The sequence below is a fragment of the Arachis duranensis genome, chromosome 5 (genome assembly GCF_000817695.3).
Source record: "Arachis duranensis cultivar V14167 chromosome 5, aradu.V14167.gnm2.J7QH, whole genome shotgun sequence".
Lineage (NCBI taxonomy): Eukaryota > Viridiplantae > Streptophyta > Magnoliopsida > Fabales > Fabaceae > Arachis > Arachis duranensis.
Window position 1 is genome coordinate 55,252,688 of NC_029776.3, and position 18,326 is coordinate 55,271,013.

Sequence of the window (18,326 nt, forward strand, 5' to 3'; positions counted from 1 at the left end):
GAGTTTCTGCAGCACAAGAATTAAAGGAGAAAACCAGTGATGTTAGGATTTTTGCTAGTAAAGAATTTTATAAAGTTGCGTTGTAAGTATAGATTCTGAACCAACAGAAATCCCTTCGTGCAAACGTTTTGATTGTCACAAGTAACAAACCCCTAAATAAATTGATAACCGAAGTATTTAAACCTCGGGTCGTCTTCTCAAGGAATTGCATGGAGGTATGTTCTTATTATTGGTTATGGAGATTGTAAATTGGGGTTTTGAGAATGAGGAATAAATATGGCAAATAATTTAAATGACAATTAAAAAAATAAATACTGTAAAGCAAATCCTTTGGCAAGGTATGAGAAATTGGAAGTCCAGACTTAGTTACTCTTATCAATAATTATGAAAGTTGAATCTTAATTTCACTTAGTTGACCTTTGTTAAAGCAAAGGAAAGTCAAGGGACTAATTAATTTGACCTTCGAATCCTATTTATTTCCTAAGAAAAGGTTGGGATTATTGAAGTTCAGTTCAATTAGCAAAGATAACAGTTATCAATTATGTTGAGCTAAGGTAACTCCTGAGTTACTGATTTCTTAACCAAGACCAAAAAGGGAAAAGTAAATGAATTCTACTGGAATGAAAATGTCTTCAGATTAGGAGTAATCAATAGCATAAACAAAAGAAAGCAATATTAAACTGAAATACCTCAAATATCATTTAATAAGAAAATCATCATGAATGTGGCATAAGCCAAATAGGCAACATAACAAATATAAGCATTCAAGTATCTGAAAATAATAGATAAATATAAGGTAAAAGAATATTGAACCTGGGATCGAGAGTCACTCCTAAAACTAAGAGAAGTCCTAAATCCTAATCCTAAAGAGAGAGGAGAGAACCTCTCTCCAACTAACCTAAATCATGGAAAGTAACTAAAAAATGCCAAGACTCTTTGAATGGATGCATTCCCACACTTCATATCCTCTGGTCTATGCCTTTTGGACTTGGATTTGGGCTAAAAAGGGCTTCAAAATCCGCTATGAGCGTTTTCTGCAATTTCTGGTGCATGGCCTCTGTCACGCGTCTGCGTGGGTCACGCGGTCGCGTCAATTGGAGTCTTCCTTATCGCGCGGTCGCATCAGTCATGCGGCCGCGTCATAGGTGTTCTTCTTTAGGTGCGTGGTCGCGTCAGTCATGCGGCCGCGTCACTGCTTCTTCGTGCTTGGCATGCGGCCGCGTCGTCCATGTGGTCGCGTGGATGCCAGTTTCTCCAAAACTCCGTTTTCCACTTTCCTTCCATTTTTGTATATTCCCTTTTCCATCCTTTAAGTCATTCCTGCCTTAGAAGATCTGAAACTACTCAACAAACTAATCATGGCATCGAATGGAAATAAAGGTAATTAAAATAACTAATTCTAAAGCATAGGAAACATGTTTTCACATATATCACATAATAAGGAAGGGAAAGTAAAACCATGCAATTAATATGAATAAGTGGGTGAAGGATTGAATAAATCACTTAGATTAAGCACAAAATATATCATAAAATATGGGTTTATCAACCTCTCCCCACTTAAACAATAGCATGTCCTCATGCTAAGCTCAAGAGAAACTATAAAGAGATGAAGATGAATGATAGAATGTATGAGATGCAACCTATGAATGCAACTAAATGCAAAATGTTTCTACCTACTTGGTTAAAAATAAATAAGTTCTCCAAGACAAACATAAATCAGATTTCACTAATTCAAATCATATAGTGAAAACAAGTAAACTTGTAAGAAGATAGCTCATGAAAGCAGGGAACATAGAATTAAGCATTGAACCCTCACTGGTAGTGTATATGCGCTCAAATCTCTCAAGTGTCTAGGGTCAATCTCTCTACTCTTCTCTAATCATGCTTTCTAAAAATTTGTTCTTCATCTAACCAATCAACAAATATTTAGTATACTAATGCAAACATCATGAGGTCTTTTCAGGGTTGTAATGGGGCTGAAGTAAAGGTAAGGATACATGTATGGCCAAGTGAGCTATAATATGAATCTTTGACTAACCTAAGCTCTTACCTAACACACACACATACTCTATGTAATTCCAAAATTTTTTTTAATGCACATGGTAATTCAATTATTTTGATTTCACATGAGCATGCTTCCCAAAAATTTTATTTTGAATTATTTCATTCTTTTCAACTTCCTACCTTTTGTTTTTATCATCCATTTCCCAATAGGTTTCCCACACTTAAACAATTACACAATTTTTATCTTAAGCTAACCAAGGATTCAACTTGGGATTTTAAATTTGTTTTTCTGCTTAAGGCTAGTGTTGTGGTTTATAGAATAAGAAGGAATTAAAGGCTCAAGGGGGCTAACAAGGGTGATGTAAAAGGTAGGCTAATTTTAGGATAAGAGAGCTAGAATCAAACAATGGCCTCAATCATATGCAAGCATTTAAATATATTAAATATTGGACATATAGAATGGAGCAAAGCAAAGATTACAATTATAGAGAAGAAAACACACAAGAATAAAAATTTATGGTTAAATAATGTAACCATGTAAATAAGCTCAAAATCTCACAGGTTGTGTGTTCTTTGGCTCAGAAACCATGTTCCAAATACAACTTCAAACAAATGTAACAAAAAAATTTATTCAAATTAGTGAAATGCTATAAAAAGTTTCTTGCAAAATAAATTATTACTTTAACCAAGTGGTAAAATATGCAAAAATCAAACAAATATGCAAATGCAACAACTAGCTACAAAGAAAATTTAAACATTGGTGTTGAGACAAGAAAGTACTAACCCATGGAGATCGGTGTCGACCTCCCCACACTTAAAGATTGCACCGTCCTCGGTGCATGCTGAGATGTGCAAGTGGACGGGTTTCTCCGACTAACGCTTTTCTCCAAAGATTGTGCAGGTGGACTTGTTTGTCTTCCCATTAAGAAGCTTTTCCTCTCCCTTCGTGGTGGCCATCCTGAAAGAAGCGGGAAAAGAAGAAAAGTAACCGAAAAATAAAGATAGAAAATAAATAAAATATGGGTGTTAATGCCAGATAATAAGGGTCTCAATTACATGGTAGCTACAACATGCAAGTGAGAAAACAGTAGAAGTACATGGCAAAGCAAGAGTGCAAAAATTTGCAACAATGGGAAAGAGAGTGCAAGATAATATAAATTCATGTCAATGCAAAATTAATACAAATATCATAAAAGAATAGCTTTGACTTAAACAATATTACCCAACAGTGTAAAACAAGTCACTGAGTACCAAAATAATACCAGAAAAGACACAACAGTTGAATATGAACAAGTAACACCAATGGAAAAATAATAAATTTAGAAAAGAAAATAAAAAGATGCACAAAATTAAAATGCAATGGAAGAAAGTATGCAAATAAATTAAATAAAATAGAATGGAGGTGAAAAAAATGAGAAGTCAAAGAAAATAAGAAAGGAAGGAGAAAGAAATAAGAAAAGATAAGAAAAATAAGGATTTGGAGTAGAAAAGATAAGATATTTGGCAAATTAGGATAAGTTGTGCGATGCAAGCGACACGATCGCGTGGGACACGCGGTCGCGTGACTTGCACTTATACGGATTGACGCGGTCGCGTCAGTCACGCGGTCGCGTGGCACAGTTTATGCTACTGGCGCGAGGGTAGCCTCGCGCTCGCACAACTCTCTGTTCAAAATTTTTATTTTTGCCAAATCTGGGTGACGCGATCGCGTGGGTCATGCGATCGCGTGAGTGGCCATCATGGAGATATGACGCGGATGCGTGGGACACGCATTCGCGTGGGAGGACTTGGGCTTCCAGCACGATTCCGGCCCAACTCCAGCACAACTTTCGGCCATGCACTCTTTTCACGTCGATATTCAGGTCACGCGGCCGCGTGAGTGACGCGGTCGCATGGGAGGCCAATGTTCCCACCTGACGTGGACGTGTCGGTGATACGGTCGCGTGGGTTGATTTGTGCCACTGGCACGCCTCCAGCCATGCTCCAGCGTGACTCTCTGTTCGTTTTTATTTTCTCCCCTTTCCTTTCGACGCGGACGCATCGCTGATGCGGTCGCGTCGCGTGGAATTTTTTTTTTTAATATGCAGTATGCAGAATGCAAAATGATATGAATGTTATGAGTAATTCTAGGTTCAATGAAAAACTTGAAAACAAATAAAACTAAATAAAAATGAAAAAGGAACGATCATACCATGGTGGGTTGTCTCCCACCTAGCACTTTTAGTTAAAGTCCTTAAGTTGGACAATTGAGGAGCTTCCTGTTATGGCGGCTTGTGCTTGAACTCATCCAGAAATCTCCACCAATGTTTGAAGTTCCAGTAGCCTCCGGGGTCCCAAACAAGGCATGTAAAGCTTCTGAGCATCTTCAAACAAATTTTCAGACTCCCGGGATGACGAATGTCAGGATAGGATCCATGATCCCAAGCTTTGCTTTTAAATCCCCTCCGTCTTGATCTACATGATTCCATCCGGGCGGTTTAAAAAGTAGATTCTCACCATGGTGACCAAACGTTCTCCGTGATCCATTCAATTGAGCATGATACCAATCTGTGCGCTTCAAGTTGAAGTGTGGAACCTTATTGAACCTTGTGCACCAGCTCTGAGTATGAGCCATTTCCCTTTTCCTCCTAAAGCCGCAAAGAGCTCTAAGCTGGCCATCTGTTTCAAGCAAACCATATTCAAGTGGAAAAATAAAGATAAGAGTCAAGGATTTTACCCACTTGAAGTCTGTATTGGGTGGTAATGGCCTTGGGATCAGTGTTTCCAGCGGTTCTGCAAGATCTACTCCCTTGTGGTCTTCAGTGGATTCCTCGACTTCCTTGCAAACCTTTTCCATTACAACCATGTTATAGTCAAAGTCTTCCATATCTTCCTCATCACTTGAGTCATAAATAGGAGGTTGAGAAAAGTCAACCTTTGCATCATCTTCGTATTCACTTGGGGAAGATTCTTCTGTCTCAGAGAATTCACTTGCGGCTGCAAGTTCATCACTAGGAGGACTTGACTGGTGACTATCATCATCAAAGAAACATGCGTTTTGAGTTACTCCGTCTAGTTCTTCATAAGATATCCACGTTGGAGGTTGTGCAACATCTTCTTTAGCGTCAGTTGTAACATCCTTGATGGGGTCTTCCATAACTCTGTATTCCCTAGGAGGTTCAGCATCTCCTAAATCTTCAACCGACTATTCTTCTTCTACAATGACAGCGTCCTCGACTTGTTCCAGTACGAAGTTATGCTCTATGCTGTCCACTGGAGTCTCTTGTGTCTTCTTCACAATACATTCTTCATTGGATTCTCCACATGAAGCCATGGGGGTCTGTTGAGTAGCTGAACATCTGGAAGATAGTTGATTTATTGCTCGCTCCAGTTGATGAAGGGTTATATTGAATTGGTTTATTGATTCCTTGAGGCGAACCTGTGATTCTGGCTTTGATGGATGTGAACATGGTGTATAAGGGAGTGGTGGTTCTTGGGAGTAATTGGATTGGTGTTGAGGTGGATAAGGATCATATGGTGGTGAATGGTGAAAAGAAGCTTGTGAGTGTGGTGGATTGGGATTGTGTTGGAAGGATGGTCTCTGAGCACAGGGTGGGGCTTGTTGGTAGTTACAAGGTTGTCCACCATATATTTCAGCTGGGTATGCATTGTAGAATGGTCGTTGTCCATGATATCTTGGAGGGTGTTATTGCCTAAAGGGTTGATTAGATCCTCTTGGCTCCATCCATCCTTGATTGGTCTGACCTTGATGCATATTCCTGCTACGGTTTCTATTTCCCTCAACAAAGTTAGAACCAAACTCAAAGCGAGAGAGAGGGGTGAGAATTCATAGTAGTTATCAGAAATAAGGGGGAAAAGGAGAAACAAATAAACAAGTAAAAGAAAAATATTTTTTTTTGAAAAATATTTACAATAACCAATAATAAGGCACACGTTTGCAATTCCTCGGCAACAGCACCATTTTGACGTTAGGATTTTTGCTAGTAAAGAATTTTATAAAGTTGCGTTGTAAGTATAGATTCTGAACCAACAGAAATCCCTTCGTGCAAATGTTTTGATTGTCACAAGTAACAAAGCCCTAAATAAATTGATAACCGAAGTATTTAAACCTCGGGTCGTCTTCTCAAGGAATTGCAGGGAGGTATGTTCTTATTATTGGTTATGGAGATTGTAAATTGGGGTTTTGAGAATGAGGAATAAATATGGCAAATAATTTAAATGACAATTAAAATAAATAAATACTGTAAAGCAAATCCTTTGGCAAGGTATGAGAAATTGGAAGTCCAGACTTAGTTACTCTTATCAATAATTATGAAAGTTGAATCTTAATTCAAGTCAAGGGACTAATTAGTTTGACCTTCGAATCCTATTTATTTCCTAAGAAAAGGTTGGGATTATTGAAGTTCAGTTCAATTAGCAAAGATAACAGTTATCAATTATGTTGAGCTAAGGTAACTCCTGAGTTACTGATTTCTTAACCAAGACCAAAAAGGGAAAAGTAAATGAATTCTACTAGAATGAAAATGTCTTCAAATTGGGAGTAATCAATAGCATAAACAAAAGAAAGCAATATTAAACTGAAATACCTCAAATATCATTAAATAAGAAAATCATCATGAATGTGGCATAAGCCAAATAGGCAACATAACTAATATAAGCATTCAAGTATCTGAAAATAATAGATAAATATAAGGAAAAAGAACATTGAACCTGGGATCGAGAGTCACTCCTAAAACTAAGAGAAGTCCTAAATCCTAATCCTAAAGAGAGAGGAGAGAACCTCTCTCCAACTAACCTAAATCATGGAAAGTAACTAAAAAATGCCAAGACTCTTTGAATGGATGCATTCCCACACTTCATATCCTCTGGTCTATGCCTTCTGGACTTGGATTTGGGCCAAAAAGGGCTTCAGAATCCACTATGAGCATTTTCTGCAATTTCTGGTGCGTGGCCTCTGTCACGCGTCCGCGTGGGTCACGCAGTCACGTCAATTGGAGTCTTCCTTATCGTGCGGTCGCGTCAGTCATACGGCCGCGTCATAGGTGTTCTTCTTTAGGTGCGCAGTCACGTCATTCATGCGGCCGCATCATTGCTTCTTCGCGCTTTGCATGCGGCCGCGTCGTCCATGCGGTCGCGTAGTTGCCAATTTCTCCAAAACTCCGTTTTCCGCTTTTCTTCCATTTTTGTATGTTCCCTTTTCCATCATTTAAGTAATTCCTGCCTTAGAAGATTTGAAACTACTCAACGCACTAATCATGGCATCGAATGGAAATAAAGGTAATTAAAATAACTAATTCTAAAGCATAGGAGACATGTTTTTCACATACATCACATAATAAGGAAGGGAAAGTAAAACCATGCAATTAATATGAATAAGTGGGTGAAGGATTGAATAAATCACTCAGGTTAAGCACAAAATATATTATAAAATATGGGTTTATCAACCAGCGAGGAGTGACGCGTACGCGTACCTGATGCGTGTTCGTGATTTGGAGCTTTCCATGGCAACGCGTGCGCGTGGGTGACACGTACGTGTGATTTGAAGATTTGCACAGCAACGCGTGCGCGTACTTGACGCATACGCGTGACACGTGGAAAAGACTATCGATGCATACGCGTGACTGACGCGTACGCATGACATGCGCCACGTGCAGAAAATGCTGGGGGCGATTTCTGGGCTGCTTTTGACCCAGTTTTCAGCCCGGAAAGAACAGATCAGAAGCTGCAGAGTGAAGGAATCAAGTGGTTCCCATCCATCAATTGAAGACTTGATGATTGTTATAATTAATTTTGATTTAAATTCAAATTTGATTTTTAAATTAGGAAAAAGATATTACTTAATTTTAGAAAATAGATTTTTCCAAAATTAATTAGGATTAGTTATAAAAAGGGATTCCATTAGTTAACTTTTAAGGCCATTAGATTGGAACTCAATACATTTTACCTGAATCCTTATTTTCTCTCTGAACCATGAGCAACTAAACCTCCACTGTTAAGGTTAGGAGCTCTGTCTATTTGTATGGATTGATTTTATTGCTTTTTCTATTTTAATTCATGTATGGATTTATAATTTAAGAATTATTTTCGCTCTTCATCTTATGAATTTGGGTGGAACGGAAGTATGACCCTCTTTTTATTTGAGTGCTTGTATAACTTGGAAAAGCTCTTTAGTTGAACAACAACTTGAAAACATATTCTCCTAAATTTTAATTATTTGGATTTAACAGGATACGTGGCATATAATCCTTTTATTTTTGGGTAATTAGAGTTTTTGTGGCATATAAACTGGAATTTGATCATCACCCTCTAATTGGAATTAATTGACCAAGGAATTGGCTGTTGATGAATTTTAGAGGAGACTAGAAAGGTCTAAGGAATTAGGGTCTAGTCACATATAGTTTGCCATAAATTAAATCCTACATGATTAAAATAGTTAGTAACAAAAGTTAATCTGGAAAAATAGATAACTCTGAAACCTTAACTATTTTCTCCATATTTTATTTCCAAACCATTTACTTTACTATTTTAGTTTCTGCACGATTATTTAATGCTCTTTGAACATCCAACACTCTTTTCTGTTTGCCTGACTAAGCTCATCAATCAACCATTGTTGCTTGATCCATCAATCCTCGTGGGATCGACCCTCACTCACCTGAGGTATTACTTGGTACAACCCGGTGCACTTGCCGGTTAGTTTGTGGGTTATAAAAATCACACCAAGTTTTTGGCGCCGTTGCCGGGGATTGATAGTGATTAACAACTATTAGTTGTTTGATTGCTTAGATTAAGCATTTTAGTTTTAATTTTATTTAACTTTTGCTTTATTAATTTCGAAAAAAATTATTTTATCTCTTTACACAGGCTACCTCACTGGGAATTCTCTGCACTCTGACGTAGAGATTCCCATCTTTTCTTGTTTTCTGTTTGTTTATGCGCATGAACAGAGAAAAAGAACATCTCTTAGACTTTGATCCTAAACCTGAAAGGACTTTCAGGCGACGTTTACAACAAGTAAGACTTTACAAGGCTGCAGAACCCACTATGAATCCTAATAATGCTGATAATGCCAATATGGCAAATCCGAATGGGGTTGAGCGACAAAGGAGAGTGCTTGGCTCTTATTTTGCTCCTACTACAGATCTTTATGGAAAAAGCATTGTGGTGCCTCCTATTGCTGCGAACAACTTTGAGTTGAAGCCACAACTAGTCACCCTGGTGCAACAAAACTGCCAGTATCGTGGTCTTCTCCACGAAGACCCAATTCAATTTATTTCTAATTTTCTACAGATTTGTGATACTGTGAAGACAAATGGTGTGAACCTAGAGGTGTATGATAAGCGGATAATTTATATGATTTTTGGCATTAATTTTATATAGTTTTTAGTATGTTTTATTCTCCTTTTAGTATATTTTTATTAGTTTTTAAGCAAAATTCACATTTCTGGACTTTACTATGAGTTTTTGTGTTTTTTTGTGATTTCAGGTATTTTCTGACTGAAATTGAGGGACCTGAGCAAAAATCTGACTCAGAGGTTGAAAAAGGACTGCTGATGCTGTTGGATTCTGACCTCCCTGCACTCGAAATGAAATTTTTGGAGCTACAAAAGTCTAAATGGCGCACTCTCAATTGTGTTGGAAAGTAGACATCCAGTGATTTCCAGAAATATATAATAGTCCATACTTTGCCTGAGTTTAGATGACGCAAACTGGCATTCAACGCCAGCTTTCTGCCCTATTCTGGTGTTAAACGCCAGAAACAAGTTGCAAGCTAGAGTCAAACACCAGAAACAAGTTACAAACAGGCATTTAACTCCAAGGAAGACCTATACATGTGAAAGCTTCAATGCTCAGCCCAAGCACACACCAAGTGGGCCCGGAAGTAGATTTCTGCATCATTTACTTGTTTCTGTAACCCTAGTAACTAGTTTAGTATAAATAGAACTTTTTACTATTGTACTAGAGAGCTTTTGGATCTTTGGATGAGATTTTGGAACATCTTTGATCATTGTTAGTCCTTAGACATTAGGGGCTGGCCTCACGGCCATGCGTACCTTATTTTCACTTATATATTTTCAACGGTGGAGTTTCTACATACCATAGATTACAGTGTGGGGCTCTGCTGTTCCTCGAGTATTAATGCAAAGTACTATTGTTCTTCTATTCAATTCAAGCTTATTCTTATTCTAAGATATTCATTCGCACTTCAACCTGATGAATGTGATGATCCGTGACACTCATCACCATTCTCACTTATGAACGCGTGCGTGACAAATACTTCCGTTCTACCTGCAAAAGCTAGAGTGTGTATCTCTTGGATTCCTGGTCCATGCATTTGATTGCCTCTCCTGACAACAAAGCCTTCAATTCCTTGAGATCAGAGTCTTCGTGGTATAAGCTAGAATCAATTGGCAACATTCTTGTGATTTGGAAAGTCTAAACCTTGTCTGTGGTATTCCGAGTAGGATCTGGGATGGGATGACTGTGACAAGCTTCAAACTCGCGACTGTAGGGCGTAGTGACAGACGCAAAAGGATAGTGAATCCTATTCCTACACGATCGAGAACCAACAGCTGATTAGCCATGCGGGAAACCGTAAAGGACCATTTTCACTGAGAGGACGAGAAGTAGCCATTGACAACGGTGACACCCAACATACAGCTTGCCATGGAAAGGAGTATGAAGGATTGGATGAAGGCAATAGGAAAGCAGAGATTCAGAAGGAACAATGCATCTCCATACGCTTATCTGAAATTCCCACCAATGAATTGCATAAGTATCTCTATCTTTATTTTATGTTTTATTTATCGTTTAATTATCAAAACTCTATAACCATTTGAATCCGCCTGACTGAGATTTACAAGATGACCATAGCTTGCTTCAAGCTGGCAATCTCCGCGGGATCGACCCTTACTCACGTAAGGTTTATTACTTGGACGACCCAGTGCACTTGCTGGTTAGTTGTGTGAAGTTGTGTAAAAGAGATTTGAGATTACAATTGTGCGTACCAAGTTGTTGGCGCCATTGAGATTACAATTTCATGCACCAATTTTTGGCGCCGTTGTCGGGGATTGTTCGAGTTTGGACAACTGATGGTTCATCTTGTTGCTCAGATTAGGTAATTTTTTTCTTGTTTTATTTTCTTTTCAAAAAGTTTTCAAAAATATTTCAAGAATTTTTATTGTTTTTCGTTTTTCCAAAATTAATTTTCAAAAAAAAAATCCAAAAAAATAAATAAAATCATAAAAGCAAAAAATATTTGTGTTTCTTGTTTAAGTCTAGTGTCAATTTTTAAGTTTGGTGTCAATTGCATGTTTTAATTTTTCTAAAAAAAATTTTGAAAACTCATGCATGGTGTTTCTTCATGATCTTCAAGTTGTTCTTGGTAAGTCTTCTTGTTTGATCTTCATATTTTCTTGTTTTGTGTCTTTTGTTGTTTTTCATATGCATTTTTGCATTCATAGTGTCTAAACATGAAAAATCTCTAAGTTTGGTGTCTTGCATGTTTTTCTTTTCTTGAAAATTTTTCAAAAAGAAGTTCTTGATGTTCATTGATGAGCGGATAATTTATACGCTTTTTGGCATTGTTTTTAGGTAGTTTTTAGTAGGATCTAGCTACTTTTAGAGATGTTTTTATTAGTTTTTATGAAAAATTCACATTTCTGGACTTTACTATGAGTTTGTGTGTTTTTTTATGATTTTAGGTATTTTTTGGCTGAAATTGAGGGACCTGAGCAAAAATCTGATTCAGGCTGAAAAAGGACTGCTGATGCTGTTGGATTCTGACCTCCCTGCACTCGAAATGGATTTTCTGGAGCTACAGAACTCCAACTGGTGCGCTCTCAGCTGTGTTGGAAAGTAGACATCCAGGGATTTCCATCAAAATATAATGGTCCATACTTTGTTCGAGCTTAGATGAAACAAACTGGCATTTAACGCCAGTTCCATGCTGCATTCTGGAGTAAAACGCAAGAAACACGTCACAAACCAGAGTTAAACGCCAAAAACACGTTACAACTTGGCATTTAACTCCAAGAGAAGCCTCTACACGTGTAAAGCTCAAGCTCAGCCCATGCACACACCAAGTGGGCCCCGGAAGTGGATTTCTACATCAATTACTTATCTCTGTAACCCTAGTATCTAGTTTAGTATAAATAGAACTTTTTACTGTTATACTAGTGTCTAGTCTTTGACCATATCCTTGGTCCTTTTCCCTATTTTCGAATCCATATCACATTTTGGGGGCTGGCCATTTGGCCATGCCTGGACCATCACTTATGTATTTTCAACGGTGGAGTTTCTACACACCATAGATTAAGGGTGTGGAGATCTGCTGTACCTCAAGTTTTAATGCCATTACTACTGTTTTCTATTCAATTCATGCTTATTCTTATTCTAAGATATTCGCTTTACTTCAACCTGATGGATGTGATCATCCGTGACACTCATCATCATCCGTTCTTATGAACGCGAGATTAACAACCACTTCTATTCTACCTTAGATCGAGCGTGTATCTCTTGGATTCCTTAATCAGAATCTTCGTGGTATAAGCTAGAATTATTGGTGGCCACTCTTGAGAATCCAGAAAGTCTAAACCTTGTCTATGGTATTCCGAGTAGGATTAAAGGATTGAATGACTGTGACGAGCTTTAAACTCGTGATTGTTAGGCATGGTGACAGACGCAAAAGAATCAATGGATTCTATTCCGACATGATCGAGAACCGACAGATGATTAACTGTGCTATGACAAGAGCATTTGGACCATTTTCACTGAGAAGATGGGAAGTAGCCATTGACAACGGTGATGCCCTACATACAACTTGCCATGGAAAGGAGTAAGAAGGATTGGATGAAAGCAGTAGGAAAGCAGAGATTCAGAAGGGACACAGCATCTCCATATACTTTTCTGAAATTCCTACCAATGAATTACATAAGTAACTCTATCTTTATTTTATGCTTCATTTATTACTATTTTCGAAAACTCCATAACCATTTATTATCTGCCTAACTGAGATTTACAAGATGACCATAGCTTGCTTCATACCAACAATCTCCGTGGGATTGACCCTTACTCACATAAGGTTTATTACTTGGACGATCCAGTGCACTTGCTGGTTAGTTGTGCAAAGTTGTGAAAAATGTGAGTGAACCATAGTAGTGTGTACCAAGTGTTTGGAGCCATTACTAAGAATTATTCGAGTTATAAAAAGTGTAAATCACAATTTTGCCTATCAAGTTTTTGGCGCCGTTGCCGGGGATTGTTCAAGTTTGGACAACTGACGGTTCATCTTGTTGCTCAGATTAGGTAATTTTATTTTCAAAAAGTTTTCAAAAATCTTTCAAAAATTTTTCTTCTTTCTCGTTTTTCCAAAATAATTTTCAAAAAAAAATACAAAAAATTTAATAAAATCTTAAAAACCAAAAATATTTTGTGTTTCTTGTTTGAGTCTAGTGTCAATTTTTAAGTTTGGTGTCAATTGCATGCTTTAAAAAATTTATGCATTTATTCAAAAATTTCATGCATAGTGTTCTTCATGATCTTCAAGTTGTTCTTGGTAAGTCTTCTTGTTTGATCTTGATATTTTCTTGTTTTGTGTTTTTTGTTATTTCTCATATGCATTTTTGAATTCTTAGTGTCTAAATATGAAAAATTTCTAAGTTTTGGTGTCTTGCATGTTTTTCTTTTCTTGAAAATTTTTCAAAAATAAGTCTTGATGTTCTTCTTGATCTTCAAAGTGTTCTTGGTGTTCATCTTGACATTCATAGTGTTCTTGCATGTATTAAGTGTTTTGATCCAAAATTTTCATGTATTGGGTCATATTTATATTTTTCTCTCTCCTCGTTAAAAATTCAAAAATAAAAAATATCTTTTCCTTATTTTGCTCATAATTTTTGAAAATTTGAGTTGACTTAGTCAAAAAAATTTTAAAACTTAGCTATTTCTTACAATTCAAGTCAAATTTTTAACTTTTAAAAAAAATTCTATCTTTTCAAAATCTTTTTCAAAAATCAAATCATTTTCATTTTTTTATTATTTTTGAAATTTTTTTTAAAATTTATTTTCAAAATCTTTTTCTTATCTTTATTTCAAAAATTTGAAAGACTTTACTAACAATTAATGTGATTGATTCAAGAATTTGAAGTTTGTTATTTCCTTGTTAAGAAAGGTTCAATCTTTAAATTCTAGAGTCATATCTTTTAGTTTCTTGTTAGTCAAGTAATCAATTTTAATTTTAAAAATCGAATCTTTTCCAAAATATCTTTTTCAGTCATATCTTTTCAAAATATCTTTTCAATCATATCCTTTTCAAAATCAATTTCAAAAATCTTTTCTAACTTCTTATCTTTTCAAAATTGATTTTCAAATCTTTTTTTCAACTAACTAATTGACTTTTTGTTTGTTTATCTTTTTCAAAACCACCTAATTACTTTCCTCTCTCTAATTTTCAAAAATAACCTCCCTCTTTTTCGAAGTTCTTTTTAATTAACTAATTGTTTTAAATTTTAATTTTATCTTACCTCTTCTCTTAATTTTTGAATTTTAACTAATAATTAAAATAAAAACAAAAATATTTTTCTTCTCTTTTAGTTAATATTCGAATTTTTCTCCTCTCTCTCATCTCTTTTATATTTATTTATTCATTTACTAACACTTCTCTTCATCTAAAAATTCGAACCCTCTCCTCTATCTGTGTTCGAATTTCTCTCGTCCTTCTTTTATTTTTTTATTCTTCTACTCACATAAAGGAATCTCTATACTGTGACATAGAGGATTCCAGATTTTCTTTGTTTTCTTCTCTTTCATATGAGCAGGAACAAGGAAAAAGGCATTCTTGTTGAAGCTGATCCTGAACCTGAAAGGACGCTGAAGAGGAAATTAAGAGAAGCTAAAATACAACAATCCAGAGACAACCTTACTGAAATTTTTGAACAAGAAAAGTATTTGGCAGCCGAACGCAACAACAATAATGCAAGGAGGATGCTTGGTAATTATACCACACCTACTTCCAAATTTGATGTAAGAAGCATCTCAATCCCTTCCATTGGAGCAAACAATTTTGAGCTGAAGCCTCAACTAGTTGCTCTAATGCAACAGAACTACAAGTTTCATTGACTTCCATCAGAAGATCCCTATCATTTTTTAACTGAGTTCTTGTAGATCTGTGAGACTGTTAAGACTAATGGAGTAGATCCTGAAGTCTACAGGCTCATGCTTTTCCCTTTTGCTGTAAGAGACATAGCTAGAACATGGTTGGACTCACAACCTAAAGATAGCCTGGACTCCTGGGATAAGCTGGTCACGGCCTTCTTGGCTAAGTTCTTTCCTCCTAAAAAACTGAGCAAGCTTAGAGTGGATGTTCAGACCTTCAAACAGAAAGATGGTGAATCCCTCTATGAAGCTTGGGAAAGATACAAGCAGATGACCAAAAGGTGTCCCTCTGACATGCTTTTGGAGTGGACCATTTTGGATATATTCTATTATGGTCTATCTGAGTTCTCTAAGATGTCACTGGACCATTCTGTAGGTGGATCCATTCACCTAAAGAAAACGCCTGCAGAAGCCCAAGAACTCATTGACATGGTTGCAAATAACCAATTCATGTACACTTCTGAGAGGAATTCTGTGAGTAATGGGACGCCTCAGAGGAGTGGATTTCTTGAAATTGATGCTCTGAATACCATATTGGCTCGGAACAAAATGTTTACTCAGCAAGTCAACATGATTTCTCAAAGTCTGAATGGATGGCAAAATGCATCCAACAGTACTAAAGAGGCATCTTCTGAAGAAGAAGCTTATGACCCTGAGAACCCTACAATGGCAGAGGTAAATTACATGGGTGAACCTTATGGAAACACCTATAATTCCTCATGGAGAAATCATCCAAATTTCTCATGGAAAGATCAACAAAAGCCTCAACAAGGCTTTAACAATGGTGGAAGAAACAGGCTTAGCAATAGCAAGCCTTTTCCATCATCTTCTCAGCAACAGACAGAGAATTCTGAGCAAAGCTTCTCTAGCTTAGCAAATATAGTCTCTGATCTGTCTAAGGCCACTTTAAGTTTCATGAGTGAAACAAGGTCCTCCATCAGAAATTTGGAGGCACAAGTGGGCCAACTGAGTAAGAAAATCACTGAAACACCTCCTAGTACTCTCCCAAGCAATACTGAAGAGAATCCGAAAAGAGAGTGCAAGGCCATTGACATAATCAAAATGGCCGAATCTGGAGAGGAAGGGGAGGACGTGAATCCCAATGAGGAAGACCTCATGGGAGGTCTCCCAGACAAGAAGGAGTTCCTTATTGAGGACCTAAAGGAATCTGAGGATCATATAGAGACCATAGAGATTCCATTAAACCTCCTTCTGCCATTCATGAGCTCTGAAAACTATTCTTCCTCTGAAGAGGATGAAGATGTAACTGGAGAGCAAGTTGCTCAATATCTAGGAGCTATCATGAAGCTGAATTTGTTTGGTAATGAGACTTGGGAAGATGCACCTCCCTTGCTCATTAGTGAACTAGATACATAGGTTCAGCAAACTTTACCTCAAAAGAAACAAGATCCTGGTAAATTCTTAATACCATGTACCATGGGCATCATGACCTTTGAGAAAGCTCTGTGTGACCTGGTGTCAGGTATAAATCTTATGCCACTCTCTATAATAGAGAAACTGGGAATCTTTGAGCTACAAGCTGTCACTTTCTCATTAGAGATGGCAGACAAGTCAATAAGACAAGCTTATGGATTGGTAGAGGACGTATTAGTAAAGGTTAAAGGCCTTTACATCCCTGCTGATTTCATAATCCTAGACACTAGGAGGGAGAAGGATGAATGTATCATCCTTGGAAGACCCTTCCTAGCCACAGCAGGAGCTGTGATTGATGTTAACTGAGGAGAATTAGTCCTTCAATTGAATGGGGACTACCTTGTGTTTAAGGCCCAAGGGTATCCCTCTATAAACATGGAAAAGAGGCACGATAAGCTTCTCTCAATACAGAGTCAAACAAAGCCCCCAGAATTAAACTCTAAGTTTAGTGTTGGGAGGCCACAACCAAACTCTAAGTTTGGTGTTGAACCCCCACATTCAAATTCTAGGTTTGGTGTTGGGAGGTCCCAACAATGCTCTGATAATCTCTGAAGCTCCATAAGAGCTCACTGTCAAGCTATTGACATTAAAGAAGCACTTATTGGAAGGCAACCCAATTTTTATTTGTTTATATTTTTATTGTTCTTTTATGTTTTATTAGGTTCATGATCATGTGAAGTCACAAAACAATTACTAAAATTAAAAACAAAATAAAAAACTGTAGAAGAAACAGCACACCCTGGAGAAAGAGCTTACTGGCGTTTAAACGCCAGTAAGGAGCATCTGTCTGGCGTTCAACGCTAGAACAGAGCATGAATCTGGCGTTGAACGCCAGAAATAAGCAGCAGTCTGGCGTTCAAACGCCAGGATTACACCCTGAGGAAATCTGGCATTAAACGCCAGAAACAAGCATAGAACTGGCGTTCAATGCCAGAAACATGCTGCAGATTGGCGTTGAACGCCCAAAACAAGCATAGAACTGGTGTTGAACGCCAGAAACAAGCATCAATCTGGCGTTAAATGCCAAGATTGCATGTAGAGGGCATTTTACACGCCTAATTGGTGCAGGGATGATAAATCCTTGACACCTCAGGATCTATGGACCCCACAGGATCACCTCAGGATCTGTGGACACCATAGGATCCCCACCTACCTCAACTCACCCTCTCTCTTCTTTCACACAATCCAATAACACTCTTCCCAAATACCCTTCACCAATCACCTCAATTTCTCTTCCCCATCACCTCTTCACCACTCTCATCCATCCACTCTTCCCCATAAACCCCACCTACCTTCAAATTCAAATTCTCTTTCCCACCCAAACACACCCTAAATAACCAAACCTACCCCCCTCTCCCTCCACTATATAAACCCCTCAATCCTTCTTCATTTTCACACCGCACAACTGATGAGCGGATAATTTATACGCTTTTTGGCATTGTTTTTAGGTAGTTTTTAGTAAATTCAAGCTACTTTTAGGGATGTTTTCATTAGTTTTTATGTTAAATTCACATTTCTGGACTTTACTATGAGTTTGTGTGTTTTTCTGTGATTTCAGGTAATTTCTGGCTGAAATTGAGGGACTTGAGCAAAACTCTGAAAAAGGGCTGACAAAAGGACTGCTGATGCTGTTGGAATCTGACCTCCCTGCACTCGAAATGGATTTTCTGGAGCTACAGAACTCCAAATGGCGCGCTCTTAACGGCGTTGGAAAGTAGACATCCAGAGCTTTCCAGCAA

General features: G+C 37.4%; 1 non-coding gene across 1 annotated transcript; it reads right to left on the reverse strand.

Annotated features, from left to right (window-relative positions):
• Window positions 1–15,345: 15,345 nt before the first annotated feature.
• On the reverse strand, window positions 15,346–15,453 carry LOC127748074 (small nucleolar RNA R71). The gene has a single exon (XR_008010017.1). It is a non-coding gene; the product is annotated as a small nucleolar RNA R71 (small nucleolar RNA).
• Window positions 15,454–18,326: the final 2,873 nt, after the last annotated feature.